This window comes from Leptonychotes weddellii, chromosome 13 (assembly GCF_054177405.1).
Source record: "Leptonychotes weddellii isolate Sample4059 chromosome 13, ASM5417740v2, whole genome shotgun sequence".
NCBI classification, from domain to species: domain Eukaryota; kingdom Metazoa; phylum Chordata; class Mammalia; order Carnivora; family Phocidae; genus Leptonychotes; species Leptonychotes weddellii.
Window position 1 is genome coordinate 44,765,989 of NC_138381.1, and position 8,636 is coordinate 44,774,624.

Below are 8,636 nucleotides of genomic sequence, written 5' to 3' on the forward strand. Positions count from 1 at the left end.
GGATGAGGTGACTGGGTGATAGACAGTGGGGAGTGTATGTGCTCTGGTAAGCGCTGTGAATTGTGCAAGACTGTTGAATCTCAGATCTGTACCTCTGAAACAAATGATGCAATATATGTTAAGAAAAAAAAAAAAGAAGATAGCAGGAGGGGAAGAATGAAGGGGGGGAAATCGGAGGGGGAGAAGAACCATGAGAGATGATGGACTCTGAAAAACAAACTGAGGGTTCTAGAGGGGAGGGGGGTGGGAGGATGGGTTAGCCTGTTGGTGGGTATTGAGGAGGGCACGTTCTGCATGGAGCACTGGGTGTTATGCACAAACAATGAATCATGGAACACTACATCTAAAACTAATGATGTAACGTATGGGGATTAACATAACAATAAAAAATTTTAAAAAATAGAGTGTGCTGAACATCTGCTGCATGACTCAGGGTAACATTAATTATATAATGAGAGCGCTTCAATATTGTACAATATAACACCTCCAAGAGCTACTGAAGTGCTCTGAGCTGTTTTCCTTTACACTGACACAGAATTTATTATTTTTTATTCTTTATTTTTTTTTTAAGATTTTATTTATTTATTTGACAGAGAGAGACACAGCAAGAGAGGGAACACGAGCAGGGGGAGTGGGAGAGGGAGAAGCAGGCTTCCCGCTGAGCAGGGAGCCGGATCAATCCCAGGAGCCTGGGATCATGACCTGAGCCAAAAGCAGACGCTTAACGACTGAGCCACCCAGGCACCCCGGAATTTATTAATTTTTAAATTTAAACTTACGTTTTTTATCATTTTTTTTCTCTTTCCCTCGATATGAAGCTGTAACTTTTTAAAAATTGCTTTGAGCCTTCCAAATTTATCGCACCTGCTTTGTTGCTGATACTGACAAGGATGACAACAATGCTAACATTAATAGCTATTTATTAGGCAGTGAGCATGTTACCTGGCACTGTGCAAAGCACTTCAGGTATATTTCTCCATTTAATCCTCGTAAGACCCCTAGGAAGCACACACTATTATTATCCTGCATTGACAGATGAGGACACGGGGCGTAGAGAGATAAATCCACTTGCCCTTCCTCACACAGCTGGAGGCTAGAGAGGAATTGACACTATCCAAATTCAGAGCTCATGCTGTCTACCGCTCTGCTGTCTGGCCTTGTATACAAGCCAATTAAAACCAGATACAAATATTTCCAAACTAAGAGTAACTAGGCTCCAAGTGAGGATCTGTGATATTCTCCAATTGGTAAAGTCCCTGAGCCTTCACGGATGTCCTTTCCTTTCTGTCATCTTTGTCCCCAGCCTAGGTGAAATAGCTAAGATTGCTGACAAAGTAAAGCTGGCTAACTAAGGTGTTTTGTTTTTCTGGAATAATATCTTGCTTTTATACAGCGCTAATCCTAGAATTTGTTCAGAGACATACATATTGAGCACCTTATTTATCTTTACAACATCTCCGACATGTACTTTCCTTAGGAGGCATTATTATGGCAACTTTACAGCTTTTAAAATGAAGTTAGGAACACCAAACCCTAAGAGAATCCACAAGAATCATGGATGTGCATGCTGACCCCAACATTTCCTTGACCCATTGTCCCTAAACTGTAGAACCACTTGGCCCTCAGAAGCCTAAGCTCTACTCAGATACCATTAGGCAAATATTTGCTCTCCTTTTCTGTGCTTTTTCACGTTTTTCCATTGCTTCCACACTGCTTGCTGACGTGGGAGGCCCCATGCCAGGTGCCAAAGGCAGCTTTCTTCCCTCCCATTCCTTCATGCGTGTAGCCGCTGCAGACTCAGAAGGGGATGCAGACTGGGTGCGTCAGATGACTATCTCTTCACCTGCTCAGCAAATGGCCATTCCATCCTTGCAGTGTCTCAGGCCAAGAGTCATTCCTGACTCCTCTCTTTCTCGTACGCCACGCCCAATTCCTCAGAAAATCCTGTCAACCCTACTCCTCAAAATATACCCAGAATCTGAGTCCTTCTCCCCATGCCCCTGCTCACTCCCCGATCCAGGCGGCCATCCTCACGCTCCTGGGTTATGGCAGCGCCCTCCCGGGTGGCACCCTGCTCCCAGCCGCGGCCCCCTCATTCTAGTCTCCAGACAGTAGCCAGAGCGCTTCTGCCACAAGTTAAGTCAGACCGTGTCACCCCTCTGCTCAAAACCTTCCCATGGCTAATGCAGAACAACCGCCAAAGGCCTTCTGAAGGCCTGCACCTCCCTCACCCTGGTCTCCCCCACCCACTCTGTCACCCTCCCCTCTCTTGTCACAGTGGCCTCTCTAGGTAACAGTTGTGTGTGTCCTTCCAGAGTTCAGGTTTTGGTTTTTGGCTTTTGAATCTCAAGCTTTTGACCTGAAAATGAACACTGTAATGCTGTCGAGACAGCTGCCCAGTGGTCCTCAGGGGCCTTGGTGGTGCTTGGCTTCCCGCACACGGCCAGCAAAGGGGCCTAAGCAGCCCCACCCTGGGCACTGGATGGTTCCCTCCGTCGGGCAGGTGTGCCCCCGCCTCCCGCCACTGCCGGCCCGTCCCCTGCAGGCCACAGCAAACACTGGTGGCGACAGTCAGGACGCACTTTCTTTTTCTGTTTGCTGTAGGTGGCAGAATGCCCAGGGCCGACCCAGCGCTGGCATTTCAGGGAGAAATTCCTGACTGAAGAGACACCTAGAGAAAAAGGGAGGTATGGAAATCCCTCCAGGTCTCAACAGTTACCCTTCAAAGCAGGCTGGAAACGGGGCAGGTTAACAGGAAGGCTTGAGGGCTAGCTCAGGCCCAAGCAAAGCCAAATTAGAGAGCTGGGCGTCTGGAGGCAGGAGTCCTTCATAGGCCAGCCCCCCGCTAGGGGTCAACATCTGGGTGCCCAGGCAGCCAAGGCCAAGTTCTTTCTTCTGCCTCAGCACTTGTCGGTGTCCAGGGTCAGGGAGGGGTCACCAGCCGGCAGACCCGCTCTGCTATCAGCCATAACACGCCGCACCTGCACACAGTGGCTGTCCCAAGCGTGCCTGCCTGGGAGAGGAGTGTGTCCAAGCCGGCCCTCTTCCTGCCCCCCTGCTCCGGCTGACCCCCTTTTCCTTTGATCAGGAACCCAGAGGGCCCGCCCCCAGGTGTTCTTAAAACCCATTCCTCAGGTTATACAAAGGACTACTTCCCCTTCTGCCTTCCCGTCCTTTTGGAGGGACAAAAGGGCCCTGCTTCCAGAAACACTGTCTCCTGGAGTCAGGAGAATTCCTGGAATGGGCAGGGACCTCGCCCGAAAAAGAGAAAGGAGAACTGTAGGTAAAGGCAGAGGGGAGCAAGGGGCAGATCAAAGAGAGCCTGGACAGGGTCAGGAGGAGGGGTGCTGGCAGGGAGACAAATGAGGCTCCCTGAGGGGTCAGCCGAGGGACAGGCGTGCCGACGCTCAAATGCACAGTGACAGCGCAGAAGCACTTAGGGAAGACAGGTCATTGCGGAGACAATAGATGGAAAAGATAAGAGAAGGTGTAAATTAATGGAGAAAAGGGCCGGCCGGAGATAAAGCGTATCTCCCTCTAATTAAAAACGTACAGCCTCTCCATCTCCAAGGTTGGTGGTGTCCCAGATTGTCCTGTGTCTGAGCTGGGGTGGGAGCTGAGGCCCAGGAGGGGCAGAAATCGGGCCAGTTAATGATTAGCTCCTAACTGACTCAGCTCCATCCCCAGACAAGAGGAGTGAACCATCCAAGCCGAGATGAAGTGCATGAAGTGCGGGACTCACCTAAAACCTGAAGAGCCGGTGGAAACTTCCGGCTGTCCACGGGATCCTCTCTTCTGAGGCTGGCCAGGGTAGGTCCTTTTTCTGATGGTTCTGGCTTTTGTGGTGGTTGGTTGGTTGGTTGTAATTCTGGTTGTAAAATTCTAAGCTCCACCTCAAATACTGATTGTATTTGAACTTGATCTTGCCAGTTCTGCACCCCAAAAAGGGGGCTCAGTTGGCAATTTCTGGCAAGATTCATCTGCCTACAGTTAGAGCTAATTAACTAGCAGAATGAGAGAGACAGGAGATGCTAGAGCCAGGCTGTCTGGGCTCACATCCTGCCTTGTCCACCCACTACCTGTGTGACTTTAGTACAAGAGACTCGACTTCTCACAGGGTGTTGTGTGTGCCGGGCACAGAGTAAGCACCCAACAAATGCTAGCTCTCATCATCCACCATCCTCGTCAACTCAGTCAGTACCATCTATTCCCCCCAACCTGGGAGCAATGCCCTGATAGAACTGCAGGCCCATTTCCCGTCCAAGCATGTCAGCACCCTCTCACTCCCTCAGCACCGCTGCCCATGCACGTATCCGAGGATGGACGTTTCAGAGGACGAGACAAAGGAACCAATATTTCAGATGTAAGCTGTGGGGGCAGGAGGAGGTGAATACTGTCTGTAAACTCCTGCATCTTCCCTCTTTCCTCACATCCGGTCCTTTTTTTGTTTTTTTTTAAGATTTTATTTTTTATTTGAGAGAGAGGGAGCAAGAGAGAGAGCACAAGGAAGGGCAGAGGGCGAGGGAGAAACAGGCTCCCTCCCTGCTGGGCCGGGAGCCTGATACGGGACTCGATCCCATGACTCTGGGATCATGACCTGAGCTGAAGGCAGACACTTAACCGACTGAGCCACCCAGGCGCCCCATCCTCACATCCAGTCCTTCACCAAACCTGTCTAGTGTATCTCCAGAATAAACCCTGACTCCATTCACTTCTTTCCACCTCCACTGCTGCCCCCTCCAGTCAAGGCCTCCATGATCCTCCACCTAGGCTGCTTGCTGCACTAGCCCTCTGACTGTCCCCCACTTCAACCCCTACCTGCGCCCCTAATCTGTTGTCCATGCAGCATGTACAGCGATATTTTAAAAGCTATGACTACAGACACTACATCACTCTCCTCCTAAAGCCCCCCTCCCCCAACCCTCAATGGCTTTCCACTGCACTTCAGATAAAATCTCAAGTTCTTAGCTGGCTTAAAAGACCCTGTATGACTGGACCCTGCCCACCTGTACAATCTCATCCAGATCCTCGCTCCTCCTTGTCTACCACACTCCGGCTTCACTGGCTTCCTTTCAGTTCTTCAAACACCCTCTCCTCCTCTTCAAAGGCCCAACTCCTTTTCAAGTCTTAGCGCCAATGGCATTTCTTCAGAAAAGCCTTCCCTAGTCACCCTCTCTAAATACCTCCCCAGCTCCTCCCTTTGACCTCTTTCACGGCATCATGTTCATTTGGTCCATTGTGTTTATTTCTATAATTAGATATTTACTTGCTTTTTTTCTTCTTTTTGTCTCTGTCATGGTGCTGCACCAATGTGAAAAAAGAGGCCTGGTGTGAACAATGAAGAACTGAGGAACGTGAATAATTACAACTGCAGTATTAGAGATCCTGGGAGGAAGGAGGCAGGGAGAGAAAGCCATCAATTTCAAAACTTCTATTCCAAGATAACAGAGTAAAGACATTTCCATTTGCTTCTCTTCTAAACGTTTTTTTTTTTTTACCCAAAAACACTGAAAACAATATAGAAACCAAATGCAAGTAAAAGATGTTTAACTTCAAACAAAAATATAAGAAGAACAAAAATGGGGTGCCTGGGTGGCTCAGTCGTTAAGAAGCACAAAATTGATGGAACAGCAGTTAATATAGAGGATAGGGATAAAAAAGTAGTACTGAAAACAGAGGGATTGCTTGGAAGTCTGTGTGAGAAGCAGTCACTTCCTCACCTCTGCACTGCAGTCACGTAACTACTTCTCACCATCACCATTCCTCTACCCTATAGGTCCCCATAATGAAAACCAGAGTCATTCTCTGGAGAAGTCAAACAGAAGAGCTTCTATCCAGGAAGTTCTACTCCCAAATACAAGGAATTCCAGAAATATATAAAAGAGAAAGTGGAAATGTTATGAGCTGGATTGTGCCCCCTCAGAATCCATACGTTGAAATCCCAACCCCCAGTATTTCAAAATGAGGCCATTAGGGTGGGGCCAATATGACTGATGTTCTTATAAGAAAAAGAAGAGACAGCAAGGATGCACATGGACAGAGGAAAGACCATGTGAGGACACTGGGAGAAGGCAGCCATCTGCAAGTCAAAGAGAGAGGCCTCAAAAAAAAAAAAAAAAAAAGAGAGAGGCCTCAGAAGAAACCAAACTTATCAGTGCCTTGATCTTGAACTTCTAGCCTCCAGAACTGTGAGAAAATAAATTTTTATTGTTTAAGCCATCCAGCCTGTGGCATTTTCTTATTGCAGCCCTAGCAAACTAATACAGGGAGGGAGAAAATTATCCAAAAAATAATAAGAAAACTTGAGGGGCACCTGGCTGGCTCAGTCAGTAGAACAGTTAACTCTTGATCTCGGGGTCATGAGTTCAAGCCCCATGTTGGGCATAGAGCTTACAAAGAAAGAAAGAAAGAAAGAAAGAAAGAAAGAAAGAAAGAAAGAAAGAAAGAAAGAAAGAAAAGAAAACTTGAAGGACAAACTAAGTCTATGGATCTGAGCACAAAAACTTAGGACAAAGACACAGCATCACTAAATTTCACAAATAAATGAACAGAAGATTCTAAAAGCTTCCATAAAGGAACTATAGGTCATACTTAAGGGGTCATGTGTGAGAATGGAATCATCATTGGATGCTATCACCATCATTGGATGCTAAAGGATAGTGAGATAAGATCCTTAAAATTCTAAGTATAAATTATTTTCTACTTGGAATTTTATACCCAGTCAAATAGCAAACAAATGTGAGAGTAGAATAAAAACATATTTTATTTTTTTAATAAAGATTTTATTTATTTATTTAACTGACAGAGAGAGAGCGAGACAGCTAGAGAAAGAACACAAGCAGTGGGAGTGGGAGAGAGAGAAGCAGGCTTCCCGCCAAGCAGGGAGCCCGATGTGGGGCTCGTTCCCAGGACCCTGGGATCATGACCTGAGCTGAAGGCAGCTGCTTAACCAACTGAGCCACCCAGGTGCCCCTAAAAACATATCTTAGATGTTTAAAGAGAATGGGGAAAAAATGTACTCCCTACACACTCTTTCTCAGGAAGGTACTAGAAAATATTTTCCACAAAAATGAAGTAAGTCAAAAGAGAGTAAAACCTGTATCCAGCAAGCAGAGAATCCAGCAGAAAAGAAAAGGAATGAAATTCCTAACATGACAGCAAAGGGGAGTTACATGACATCAGCTATATAACCACAGGTCAACCGAGCAACCGTTTCAGATTGAAGCAGAAAGTCAGAGACTCCAGTGGAAAATGTTGAGAGGCACTTACATTTAAAAGTAAAGGAGCTACTGATGGATGAGGGAAACTTAGCCATTTAAAGAAAACTAAGTAGATAAAGTAAGTCAACCATTATCACCTCCAGGAAAAACAAAATTTGAACAGGGAAGGAAATGTGATCAGATTGCAGAATTTGGTTTAGCCATGAACAAGATTTACAAATCCATAATAATTAAAATCTGAATATGAATGTAATCAGAGTTGGGATATAATTATATTCCGAGAATAAGAAAAGGAGAGAGGAATTTAAATGAACTATTATTCCATAAAAGGAAGCCAGTGGTTTATGTCTAGAATTGATTAATCAAGTATACCCATATTATTTAGAAATATGAATATAGGAGACAGCCTTCCATTTGACCACAACTGAATAATAAGTTTGGACTTATTCTATAACCTTAAACAACTATAAAGCTAAAGAAAATATATGAAGCAACTTTTTAAGGCATTGGACAATAGCACAAGTTCCTTGAGAGAGAGGAAATATACAAAGTGAGCTCCAGATTCATCCCAGTTTTCTGCTGGGAGTACCTCCCAAACCAAGGCAAAAGGAAGTATAACCAAATAGAAAGCAATAGTCTTTCTGGATGAAAGAAACAGGTTTGAGTACAGGGCTACCACAGCAACTAGCATTTGCATTGAAAGGTAACAGAGAAGAGGTAACTGAAGAGAAGTTTCATTTATCTGCATAGAGGTCTCCCTGCGTCTTCAGTTAAATATTGTTGTACCTGCACAGGATGAGATTCTGTGAAGTATAGCAGACAACAGTTCTGGGAGTATGTGAGCTGAACAGAGATATTCTGGAGATTGGACAGTGCTGGGAAAATTGGAGTTCTAACCAGCCAGACTGGAGAAATCTTACTGAATATCTCAAGCATTCAGCTGAGACCCAGAAAAACCACTCTTGGAAAAATAGCTCTTTTAACTTAAGAGTAAAGGCTTGGCCAAACCTACTGTAACAAAAACTTAAACTAAGCTTTAATATAATCCAACAGGGAAGTAACTGCCTTCCAGAACAAAATTCAATACCTTTTTTTTTTTCAAGATTTTATGTATTTATTTGAGAGAAAGAGAGCACACACAGAGGGAAAAGGAAAAGCAGACTCCCTGCTGACATGGGGCTCCATCCCAGGACCCCGGGATTATGACCTGAGCCAAAGGCATATGCGTAACTGACTAAGCCACCCAGTTGCCCCAAAATCCAGTGCATTTTAAAAGAAAACAATAGGGGCACCTGAGTGGCTCAGTTAAGTGTCTGCCTTTAGCTCAGGTCATGATCTCAGGGTCCTGGGATCGAGTAACGTGTTGGGCTCCCTGCTCAGCAGGGAGTCTGCCTCTTCCTCTCCCTCTGCCTGCCA

General features: G+C 45.8%; 1 long non-coding RNA gene across 1 annotated transcript; it reads left to right on the top strand.

Annotated features, from left to right (window-relative positions):
• The first annotated feature begins 2,820 nt into the window (after positions 1-2,820).
• On the top strand, positions 2,821-6,219 carry LOC145716697 (uncharacterized). The gene is made up of 2 exons (XR_014139495.1): positions 2,821-3,810; positions 5,322-6,219. It is a non-coding gene; the product is annotated as an uncharacterized LOC145716697 (long non-coding RNA).
• Positions 6,220-8,636: the final 2,417 nt, after the last annotated feature.